This window comes from Sinocyclocheilus grahami, unplaced genomic scaffold (assembly GCF_001515645.1).
Source record: "Sinocyclocheilus grahami isolate Dianchi unplaced genomic scaffold, SAMN03320097.WGS_v1.1 scaffold55.1, whole genome shotgun sequence".
Classification (NCBI taxonomy): Eukaryota; Metazoa; Chordata; class Actinopteri; order Cypriniformes; family Cyprinidae; genus Sinocyclocheilus; species Sinocyclocheilus grahami.
Window position 1 is genome coordinate 2855286 of NW_015505234.1, and position 12838 is coordinate 2868123.

General features: G+C 38.6%; 1 protein-coding gene and 1 long non-coding RNA gene across 6 annotated transcripts in view; both read right to left on the reverse strand.

Moving 5' to 3' along the window:
• The window catches only part of LOC107583784 (uncharacterized), a 23967-nt gene extending 23346 nt beyond the window's left edge, over window positions 1–621 (reverse strand). Inside the window, exon 1 of the long non-coding RNA XR_001609073.1 lies at window positions 611–621. This is a non-coding gene — a long non-coding RNA (uncharacterized lncRNA). The remainder of the gene's footprint in view (window positions 1–610) is intronic.
• The window catches only part of LOC107583782 (zinc finger protein 423-like), a 193112-nt gene that overhangs the window by 53510 nt on the left and 126764 nt on the right, over window positions 1–12838 (reverse strand). The gene's annotated exons all lie outside the window — the stretch shown is intronic.

The following is a 12838-nucleotide window of genomic DNA, read 5'->3' on the forward strand; positions in this document are numbered from 1 at the left end:
GGGTGTATTATAAATACATTAAAATACATCAAATTAATTAAATAAATACATCCTCTAAATCAACTAAATGTATTACATAAATGTATTGCTTCAGGCACAGTGGAACATCTAATGGCACTTTTCCACTGCATGGTACGGCACGGTACAGCTCGGTACGGTTCACTTTTGGGGGGTTTTCCACTGGGTACAGTACGTGGTACCTGGTACTTTTTTTAGTACCACCTCGGTTGAGGTTCCAAGTGAACCGTACCGTTACCAAAACGTGACGTGTAAACTCTGCTGATCACGGATTGGCCGGAGAGAATCGTCACTACCTGCGTCACTGAACTTGCGACACAAACACAACAGAACCGCTAGATTTAAATCAGCACAGCCAGCGAAGGATCGAACGCAACTGTTTTGAACAAGCGCACCTTTTTTAACAACCAAAAAGTGGCTGTTTTGTTGTCTGTTGAGGAAGTACAGATGTTCCTCTCGTTGATAGCAGAGGAGCGGATCCAGCGAGCTTGATGGGGCGACACGGAATTAAAAAGTTTTTCAGGAATCGCGGCAATAGAGGCGGCACAACTATAACGACATGTGAATAATCCCACCCACTCTAAAGCGGTACTGAACTGCAGTGGAAACGCAAACTGAGCCGAGCCGAGCCGTGCCGTGTTGTACAGTACTGAGCCGTGCCGAGCCGGGTTGTACACCCAGTGGAAAAGCACCATAATTGACCTTAAACGTCACCCAAGGTGCATCCACTCAAAATAATAATTAAATAATATGTATAAATTAGTTCTGGTACTTTTATATAAAATATACATGGGTTAGTGAGGATATGTGAATATGATGAATAAAAAAAATATATATATAATAAAAAAAAATTTTGAGGGAATTGTTTTTTTTATTGCATTAGTGTTTGAACATGCATTACCTATATGAGCATCACTGCTAAATTTGTTGGAGCATACACTGCAAAAAATCCAAATAAAATCCAAATACAATAATGAAGAATATTTTTGACAAGAATGAATGAATGAATGAAATAAAAACATAATATAATATATAGCAATATAAAGTATATTATAGATAGGCAGAATGATGGATGGACAGATGGACAGACAGACAAAAACACTCTTTCACTAACACCAAAGAATGATAAAAAGAGGTAGAATGAGAGGAGGACAGGATATAACATTATGTAAAAGCAAAAAGGTCTGTTTATCCTGATATGCCAATACCCTACAGCGCATAAAGGAAGTGACCTAGGGTCACAATGACACTAGACTGTGCCTCACAATTTACCTGTGTAAACTGTCGCTATGGCTACAGGACGCAGCATGCAGTGTGTGTGGGTGTGTGTGTGTGTGTGTGTGTGTGTGTGTGTGTGTGGGGAGAACTGACAGGTGGAGTGGGTGAATGTGGCAGGCCTCTTGGATGTGAAGGGCTCTCACTCCTCATCCCCTCAACAAGAATGAATGAATGAATGAAATAAAAACATAATATAATATATAGCAATATAAAGTATATTATAGATAGGCAGAATGATGGATGGACAGATGGACAGACAGACAAAAACACTCTTTCACTAACACCAAAGAATGATAAAAAGAGGTAGAATGAGAGGAGGACAGGATATAACATTATGTAAAAGCAAAAAGGTCTGTTTATCCTGATATGCCAATACCCTACAGCGCATAAAGGAAGTGACCTAGGGTCACAATGACACTAGACTGCCTCACAGTTTACCTGTGTAAACTGTCGCTATGGCTACAGGACGCAGCATGCAGTGTGTGTGGGTGTGTGTGTGTGTGTGTGTGTGTGTGTGTGGGGAGAACTGACAGGTGGAGTGGGTGAATGTGGCAGGCCTCTTGGATGTGAAGGGCTCTCACTCCTCATCCCCTCAACTCCTGTCTTCCCCTCTCTTCCTCTCTCCGCTCGCCTCGCCGGAGTCATTACCGTCTAATTAAGTGCATGGCTTGTAACACAAGCAAGGCATTAAACTGAAACATTTCGCCCTTGTAAACGATGAGAATGATTATCATGCTAATTCAGCCGCTCTGCCGAGGAAATGGGGCGGCAGGCAGCGTATCTGCTTCTGCTCGTCTGACAAAGCTCTCACCCCTTTGATTCATTCCGTCGCATTTTTTCCCCCATATTGTTTGTGCTCTTTGTAGCTTCACCCTCCACTAATGAAGAACTAAAGAGTGTCTTTTCAGACGAATGTTCTCGTTTGCATATATTTGTACACTTTGAGGAAGGGAGACACCAGAGCATGAGAACAGAGGAGCTTCTAACAAGACAGTCATTCTGATACGACTTAGAACATATTTACTTCAATACAAAGAAACGTCCAAACAATTCAAATCTGAGGTTTAATTAACAGGTTCGCTGTGTTATGGTAGATTATCGCTATTATATAAGTTTCCAATAACGAATAATTCAAAACTGAAAGTGAGCATACTCCATCACACACACACACAAACACACACACACACAAAACAGCAAATCAGAACATTTAATTCTGAGCTATATAACAGCTAAAAAAAATTATAATAATACTAAATAAATAAATAAAAAGATGTAGTCAGCAAAATAATTGCAACCAGGTTGCAGCTGGTAAGGTAAAAATTCAGATTAACATGGAAGCGATAACTTTAATTAGGCCTACTTGTCACTATTGAGACACACCTAGTTAAGATGTGTAAGAGGTCATTAGCGTTCAGCACCTTAACGTGGCTGAACTGAAGGGTGTTAGTCTTCAGAGGTCTTCAGCAGTGTGTGTGCATGAGCGGACAGACAGGTGCTAAAACGACCACGTACACACACTCATCATCACAACTCAATAAGAATTTGGTCTTCCATGCTACCCATTTCCTAACTTTTTTAAACTACTTTCTTTAAGTAGCAGTAAATCTGTTTTGATCCAAAAGTGTTTTTTTTATAAAATGTATTTTACTTAGTACCATTTAAAAGGTTTTTATTCAGCAAGGATGTATTAAATACATCAAAAGTCACAGTGAAGACTACAATGTTATAACAATTTTCTATTTCAAATAAATGTTCTTGTGAACTAAAATGTAATAATATTAATGATATTACTGTGTTTTGTAATCAAATAAATGCAGCCTTTGTGAGCATAGAAGACGTCTTTGAAAGAAAAAAAAAAGTTGAAAAATCATAATTGAATCTTTCCTTTTGAACGGTTATGTGTGTAGAGATGATTGTATTTCTTTTAAAAACTTATGTGGGGATGGGATGGGGAGAACGTGCAGAGTGGTCACATGGGTGTATTCACTCAGGGATGATGACATAAAAAAATATTATAAAATTGCCATTCTGAATGAATAATTATTAATTAAAATGACAACGTAGTAATATTAAATAATTTAAAAAAATGAACACATTAAAAATAAACAATTTTGTTATAAAGAGTTTGACTCAGACAAACCGAGTTCTAACATGTTCTAATCTGTTCTACCCAGAATTCCTCCTGCCCCGTCAACTCCTCCATCTCCAGGCACACCCTCACAGAACCCCTGCTGCAGTAATTAAAGGTGTCCTTGATAGTGATATAGGTCCATTTTCACACCCCTGGACCCAAGACTTTTTTTTTTCTTTTTATGATTTTCTCCCTTTTTTAACAAACCAACCTTCCACATCAGCAGCTCAGTGAGACCACATACAGACAGACACACACACACACACACACACACACTCACACTTGTGTGATGTAAGGTGTAGCTGAGACCTCCTCTTTCTCTCCGCTCTGACTTGATGGAGGTGCTAAAGTCTTGATGAGTCTGTGGGGACCTCACACAGAGTCTGAGAATCAAACATGCTGCGATATTTGCATACTTTTATTCGTAACTGTGGGTATGTACGTGTGGGTGTGAGAGAGGAAAAGGAAAGAAAGGAAGACAAAGGGTAACTTGCATGGCCCATGTAGTAACCACAGCACTTTGCTTTCATTTTTGCCATTATTTTTCGACCCCTCACTCTGCAGATGTCTATTTCCTCTTTGTAAATGGTTCCTCACTACAGTACGTCACAAATACTACTTTGTGAGATAAAACAACATTGCTATGATACCACACAAAAGGATCAAGCTGCTTACAGTGTGTTAAAGCCCTCACACAAGACTCACGTCAGCATTTGCCAATGTTCTATGGAGTGGCATTTCAAGTTAGAATGTTAGCTCTACTATTGAAGTATAATGCTAGCCAATTAGCCTGTTTCCCTTCCTTGGCAACTTTTTTAATTGGTTTATCTTTGGTGTCTGATTAGAAATTATACAAAATCACTTTATTTATTCTTAATCATGAAAAATATCAAAATACACTTTTTTTGTGTTTTCATTTAACCTTTTGTTTACATGCTAATTGCTTAATTTACTAGCGAAGCATAGTGCTAACTGCTTGCAAAAAGCTTTTTGATTAGCTAAAACAAGATATCACGATAACATGCTACAGTTTGATCACGTGTGCAGGAAGATGAGATCTTGCATGACACCAGAAATGGGAATTTCATTATCTAGAAGAAGGTATTTGGTATAATGCGATACGTTTTTTTTTTAACAAATGTTCAAAAACTTTGCACGTCTGCTGGAAAAACAAAACAAAATGTAAGAGATATTGCATAGCTAGATATAAACACAATGTTAAAGACACATCAAGCCAAGCTGAGCAAATTGTTATTTATTTATTTTTTATATAGTACGATATATCAAAGCAAACATCAGGACTTCTAAGCTACTTTTTAGTGTGCATTTTCACAGTTTACATTGTAGTTTTGTCTTGCTACCTATAGTAAACTTGTAAAACCGTCTGTGGCATTGAAGCCCTGACACAAAAGAGATTTCAGCAGAAGTGAGTCTGTGTTTGCCCATACATGAACCCATAGCACAGTTGGACTGCTCCTTCACTGTTTGGACGACTACATCAAAATTGGAACGACAATTTCTGCCTGTGAACCCCTAACCTAATTGGACCAACAATCACAAGTTACAGAAACAAATTTCATCGACAGATGTCATGTGGCATTAAATGATGATTCCAAAAAGACTCTCTATGCGTTAAATAGTTGACCAGCCAGAGACTAGGTAGTTTTTACAAGGGTTAATAAGCTCTGTACATGCACGCACTCGTGTGGATCAATGCTGTCTGGGTCGAGGCTGGATAAGGGATTGCGGCAGACTAGAGCAGGCCTCAGGGCACAAACCCCACACTTTTAATCTGCCCCTTCAGCTCTTATTCATATACACCCAGTAAAGAGCAGAAGTGCGTCTCTATTACGCACACTCATACATGTCAAGACCACATCTGCTAAAAGTTAGCACTTCTAACTCTCTTTTTCTGTCTTCAAAACACACACACATTTAAATAGATACAAACTGTAATATGATTACTTCGCTACAGGGAAGGACGCATTATGTGGAATTGAAAATGAAGAGAATATGAAGGCAGAAAATCTCCCATAATTATTCCAACTGTCTGCCTGTCATCCGATGTCTACCGAAACCTCAAGTCACAATGACATCCTCAGGGCAGTTTACTGCCTCTCCACTCCGCAGTAAATTTGTTTTCTTCTTCTTCTTTTCAACCTTCATGTTCTGTTGAGATTGACTTAACTGTTTTTATGTTTGGGGTATGAGAAATCCCAATGATATTTGTGTAAAAATAATAAATGGTAAGTTGACAACTTCTAAATTTTCCAAAATTATTTTAATAAGTTTTCTTGATCTAACAAAATTCAAGTAGATATATACTATGGAAGATAACTCACAATCTTTCATACCAGTAATTATTCATACACTTTTTAGAAATGGGAGTAGTTATTATCAAATAAAACGAAAGGCTTTTTCACACCGGGACGAATATCACACGCGATTATCGCCGACATTTAACGCCTCGAGACTAAACAAAGAGCGCCAATGTGAGTGCACACCGACGCGCAAAACGCAAGCCGGAAAAGTGTAATTAAAAAAAAAATGCCTCGGGCTAATTCTTTTGGTTTGGCGCGCCGCGTTAAAAACTGGCCGACCAATGAGATTGTCGCTTTTGTTCACGTGCCTGGAGCTGCTGAAGTTACAGTAAAACACGACTTGGTGGCGCTCAAGCACAAAACGGTCTTGCCGAGCACACATTGATACCTAACGACGAAGAGGAAGTAGGGCTTTATGACAACCGCAACAGCGACTACAAAAATCTCGATAAGAGGGAGTTGTTATGGAGAAGAATTGCAGATTAAATAGGATTCGATGTGTACCGGGGTATTTCTGTTTTTCATTAAGCGCCATCTAATGTCAGGGAGTGAATTTGCACGTTCACTCGGCTCATCGCCAGCGAAAATCGCTTGGGTATGAACACAAAAAATACATTGAAAAACGTCGGCGATATGCGCGCGCGATAATTGTCCCGGTGTGTACGAGGCTTAAATCTAAAACTATTAATACAATTTTAAAATAAAATATGTATATTCAATGAAAAGTGTAAAAATAAAAAAACCTTAAGATAAATTACTAATATTACTAAAACTGAAACTAATGCAATATATAAATATAAAAAAATTATAAAATGACAAAAGCACACAAAATATTACTAAAACTAAAATGAAAATTGAAAATATAAAAATAAAAGCAAATTCTAAATATTAATAAATACTAAAACAGTGTATAAATAACACTGGTAAATACAAACCATATAAAAATTCAATAAAATAAATGAAAAACAATTGGCAAAAGTGTACACCAGTCAAAGAAATTTAATGTGAGAATTTATTGCATTAGTTAATATTTTACATCAGGGGTCTCTAAAACCCCAAATAGGTGAAAAATGTTTCATGGAGTATAATTTAAATTTTGTTTATGTGATTTGTGTGATTTTTAAGCTATAAAATGGCCCTGGGGGTCTCTGAGACACAAAACAGAACATGCAGGTTAAACAAGCCAGCACAGCTGAAACTTCTGAGCTGTGAACCACTGAAAATGCTGCTTGGATTTACTTAATGTCTAAAAATAAAAATGAACCATTTTGTCAGTGTTTTAACATTTCTTCACGCACGTCAGGTCATTTTTACCATAATCTATTTATAACTCTGTGTAGTTTTTTTTTTTTTAAATCAACAGTTATAGCACAGGTATCAGATTAATTACTGCAGGAGCGCTTTTAACATCTGCTTTGGTGTCATGTCTAGCGGGGCGAGCGTGTTCTCCGGCCTCGGCGGAGGTGTGAAGGGTGCGAGTTAAAATAAGAACAGTGGCGTCTGGAAAGGCGGCTGACTGGGAGCCACAAAGACTTGTCGAAGAGCTCTGTTTCCTTAGAAACACCGCCACACCATGGAAGTGCAGAGTGAGTGTGTGTGTGTGTGTGTGTGTCGATGATTGAGTGTGTGATGTATGGGCGGGATGTTAGAGTGCTGTAAACACTGCAGGAGGCTGTTTTGTATTTGAGAATGTGTGTGATATGCGACTAATTGCATTGTAGTAAGCATTGTCAAAGAACGTACTAGATTACCAACGCCGAGTTCTCAGGGTAGATTACAGAGGCTTGTGTATGTTTGTGCTTCGGTGGGAGTGTGTGTGCATACTAAAAAGAGATAGTGAACATAATGACCAGCTAAGACCGCAAAACAACACCAAGAACAAACTCACCATGAAGGACTGCGGTCGTCCATCTATTTGCATGCGCCTGAAGTATGTAAATAAAGTAACGGAGCAAATGGGTTCACAATGGGTTCTGAAAAGTACAGCAATCTGATGCAGGTTTTTGTGCTGCAACTGTTTAGTGACTTTGCCCCCCAAGAACGTACTTGTAAAAGCATACTTTGCTAATGATGGAAGCACAAATGCGTCCAAACTCTTCTGGATGTCCCTAAAGGTATCTACGAGCAGAGTGGGCGGGCGCAAGCCGTGGCCCCGCTCGCTCTGCCGGTCAGTGCCGCTGGTTGCAAGTGCGGTGTTGAGAGCTGCAGGTAGCTAAAGGAGAGGAGAGGAGGAAAGGCGTAGGCTTCATGCTTTATGTTTTCAGTAATTAAAACAGCATTAGGCTATTTATTTTCTCTCCCCATGCGTAGCTGATTGGGCATGAGGGAAATGTGGGACTCGCAAAGCCGAGAAAAGAGCACAATTACACGCCATCAGCAGACAACATTAACTCACTAATAGGAACATGGCAATAAAAGTTTATTATTATGGTGTAGCGATAAAATGGGTTCACAATGGGTTCTGAAAAGTACAGCAATCTGATGCAGGTTTTTGTGCTGCAACTGTTTAGTGACTTTGCCCCCCAAGAACGTACTTGTAAAAGCATACTTTGCTAATGATGGAAGCACAAATGCGTCCAAACTCTTCTGGATGTCCCTAAAGGTATCTACGGCTCCTCCACAGAGTGGGCGGGCGCGAGCCGTGGCCCCGCTCGCTCTGCCGGTCAGTGCCGCTGGTTGCAAGTGCGGTGTTGAGAGCTGCAGGTAGCTAAAGGAGAGGAGAGGAGGAAAGGCGTAGGCTTCATGCTTTATGTTTTCAGTAATTAAAACAGCATTAGGCTATTTATTTTCTCTCCCCATGCGTAGCTGATTGGGCATGAGGGAAATGTGGGACTCGCAAAGCCGAGAAAAGAGCACAATTACACGCCATCAGCAGACAACATTAACTCACTAATAGGAACATGGCAATAAAAGTTTATTATTATGGTGTAGCGATGATTGCCTGGTTTAAGCTAACATTTATAATACTTAGCGATGATTAGGAGGCGAGGGCGGGTGAGGGGGGAAGGGTCACGAAAGATAACGGAAGATGGAGCGGGAACCTTTTCCTCCTGCTTTCTCCCCGGCGCATTTGATCAGGGAGAGAGAGGGATAAGGCTGAGGGTCTGCTCCTGAGAGGATAGCACTCATTAGCCAGCCTTCCAGACCTCCATTATCTTCTTCTTCGCTAATGTTCTCTACCACTTATTCAAGATGGCTCACCTCCACACGGATCCCACGCTATTGGCTGCTGCCATAATGAGCGAGAGATGCGGTCGGAGTGGAGTAAGTGTGTTTAAAATGAGTTTGCTCTTCGAGCGCCCTTTCCCCGGAGAGACAACGGCAAGATGTGTAACGCCTATGGATATGTTGATCCTCTTCTTATGGAGGACCCTCATAGACCCTGCTCACCCCATAAACGCACACATAGTGCTGAGTCTAGGCAAATACTACCCAGCAGCACCTGGCATGGTGAGCGATTAATGTATGCAAAGCTACTTAAAAAGAGAAGTGGGGCTGCTGGAGGAAAAGTAAAAATATGATGATGAGAAAAGCATGAGAAAGAGAGGGAAAGATTTGTGTCAATGCGGAAGAGAAAGGGACAGGCTGAGAACATAGGCAATGAGGTGAGCGCATTTATGAGCTATGGAGAGCAAAGTGTGGTGGGCTCTGTTACAAAACCTAGTGAACTGCCTTGTTGTCTTAAAAAGCAGCTGCCTATTTAGACAACTTAACTGAAATGAAACTTCATAAGTGATTGGAAATGCTCTTCCGCTGTCACTGTTAGCATACTAAAAACATAACACTCATAAACATATCTATCCATTCACTCACCCATCCATCCGAAGTTTCAGATATTCAAAGTTCTTAACCAAAATTTAAAAAAAAATTGTCATGTCAACTCTTTCAAATAATACTACTTCCTTACATTCAATAATTAAAAATAAATATGAAATATTGAATACTTAAATGTTTGCAACCATTCAAACTCAGGAACAGAACTGAGATTTTAAAAAGCTTTCTTAATTCAAGTCTGAATATTATTTCAGGAAAAATATATTTGAGGTTAATATATTTATATTCAACATTTCTCTAATTTCTCTTTGCTCTGGCCACCATCTTGTATTTTTATTTTATTTTTTTAACTAAGCTTGTCGCAGGACATTCTGGGATTACTTTCTCTGCAAATGCATTGTTGCCTTAGAATGTAGCCAAAATTTTGTATCTTAGGAGGCACCATAATTACCCTGCCTACCTTTTGGAACAGATTTCACAGCTATAATGCTTTAAAATGCTGCCTACGGAGGCAGCTCACTAGGTTTTGGAACGGAGCAGTAGAGTACGAGAGAGATAGGGCGGCCTTTCCTTCTTTGCTATTCTCTCCACGTCAGGGGGATAAATTATTCAGAGCCCAGGGAGACTCTGGCCTCATCGTGTAATGAGAAGGACACGCATTGATACCAAATATTGCTGTTGGGAAACTATTGATTGGAGAGCTATTTGTCCAGAGTTTGGTCTGGAAGCGAAAGCTGTCAGCGGCTTTTAATATGACTGACACTTACGTAGAAGCCCAACTCACAGCTCACCCTCCCCCCTCCCAATATATCTATCTATCCATTCTTCCCTCCCTCTTCATCCATCTCTACCATTCCCTCACGTCCCTCCAGTATAAAGGGGATTTACTGACAGAGGAAGGAGGGGGCTGAGGTTTGAGTGAGACAAAATGTGCACAGTATGGAGAGCAAGAAGCACTGTCAATAAGGTGCCAGCAGCACAATTAACGCCTGCAGAAAATGCAACGAGTCAGCACAGTGTTTACCCTTTACCCTTTGACCTCTGACCCCACATCCAAAGGTCACCAAATAGTGAAAACATGTCTGTCTTGTTCCTAACACTGAAATCTAGTTCAAAACGGTTTCAAAATGGTTAGTCTAGTGCATAAAAGTGAGGCGAGAGTATCAAGTAGCTTTCATGCTTAACTTCCCCTCTGTCCATGGGCGAACACTGGTGTGTAACTGTGCTAGAAGATCTGGCCCAGGAGCGGAGAGGATGCTTGCTTTGGCCTGGAACTGAGAAGTTCTGGCTTTCCTTTGGGGTGGAGGGTATGCAGAGGAGGCTTGTGGTTCCTCCAAGGTGGTCTGATGTCCCTGCCGAGTTTCAAATGGAAAATCTGAAGCATTCTTCCTCAAGTGGATGTCTCAGTGTTCTCATGAAACTATTCTGGCTGACATAAAGGTAATACATGAGTAAATATATAAAGAGAACACAATGGAACGCCAAATTGTGCACAATTATGTTTAAAGTGACTTAAAGGGGCCATATGATGCGATTTCAAGTTTTCCTTTCTCTTTGGAGTGTTACAAGCTGTTCGTGAATAGATAAGATCCCTAAAGTTGCAAACACTAAAGTCTCAAACCCAAAGAGATATTCTTTATAATATCTATTATAAACAATAATGTACAGTATGTGGAAAATAATGTGTTTTTTTTAACCTTAAACCGCATAAACACATTTCATTACACCAAATACACAAAATAATGTTCTTTTTTAGCAATGTCATATGACCCCTTTAAAAAGTGATTTCTCTAAATAAGAAGTGCAGAAAAGGAGCTTGCGGAGTTCTATGGCAGAGCAACAGAGTAGTAGCAGCAAGGTGATGCCACAGCCAGCCCCACATCACATGCGCTAACGGCCGTCTACGACAGCGCGGTCGGTGGCCTGAGAGAACAGCGGACAGTAATAACCCTCCTCTTTCCCTCTTTCACACACACACCAACCTACAATTACAACATCAATGTGTGGCAGAGATAAAAAAGAACCCAAAACATCATTACAATTAGAGTATCCATACTCTTCAGAGAGCAGAGAGAAAAGTAGAGGAGGTGAAAGAGATATAAGAAGAGAAAAGAGAGAGAAAAGAGAAACTTGATGAAAGGGAAAAAAATCTACAACAACAAATCATCTGATTCTAAGCTAGCATTTTCAGATAACTTCAGCTCAATACTCAAATCAGGTCAGTCTTAGTCTGGTTCACTTTGCAGCTTATTCTGGTCAGTATCCATGTAAAATGACTACAGTTCCTCTTTATCTCAAATAGATTAAATGACAATAACAGATCAAATATAATATATATTTATTAGTGCTGGGCAATGATTAATCGCGATTAATTGCATCCAAAATAAACAGTTTTTTTTTTTACATAGTATATGTGTGTGTACTTGGTATATTTATTATGTATATATAAATGCACACACATACAGTGTATATTTTGAAAACATTTACATGTATTTAACTGTATATATTTATATTATATATAAATATATTTAATATATAAACAATATATTTTTCTTAAATATATACATGCATTTGTGTGTATTTATATATACATAATAAATATACACAGTACACACACACATTTACTACGTAAACAAAAACTTTTATTTTGGAGCTACTGTTGTACTGGTCTGTACATTTTTTTGTTTTTGAAAGAAGTCACTTATGCTCACCAAGGATGCATTTATTTGATCAAAAAAGAGAAAATATTGTAAAATATTATTACAAAATAATTTTTAAAAAAAACTTTTTTTCTATATTAATTTATTTTAAAATGTAATTTATTTCTGTGATGGCAAAGTTGAATTTTCAGCTGCCATTAATACAGTCTTCAGTGTCACATTAACCTTCAGAAATAATTCTAATATGCTGTGCTGGTGCTCATGAAACATTTCTTATTATCAACGTTGAAAAATGGTTGTGCTACTTTATATTTTTGTGGAAACCATGATACATTTTTGAGGATTATTTGATAAATAGAAGGCTATAAAACAACTGAATTTATTTGATATAGAAATATTTTAACAATGTAAATGTTTTTTGATCAGGCAAAGGAAGGAAAGTATTAATTTCTTTCTAAAAAAAAAAAGAAGAAAAAAATTAATAAAAGAAGACACAGTCCATCTGAATGTTGTACAAAACAATAAATATTTTTCTAAATAATAATAATAATAATACAGCTTAATTTTGTTTTGTCAAATTTGGTACTTAATTTTTAAGCTACTTAATTTCCAAACACACTGGTAAAAACCTGACTTGACTCATGGGAGTTACATGA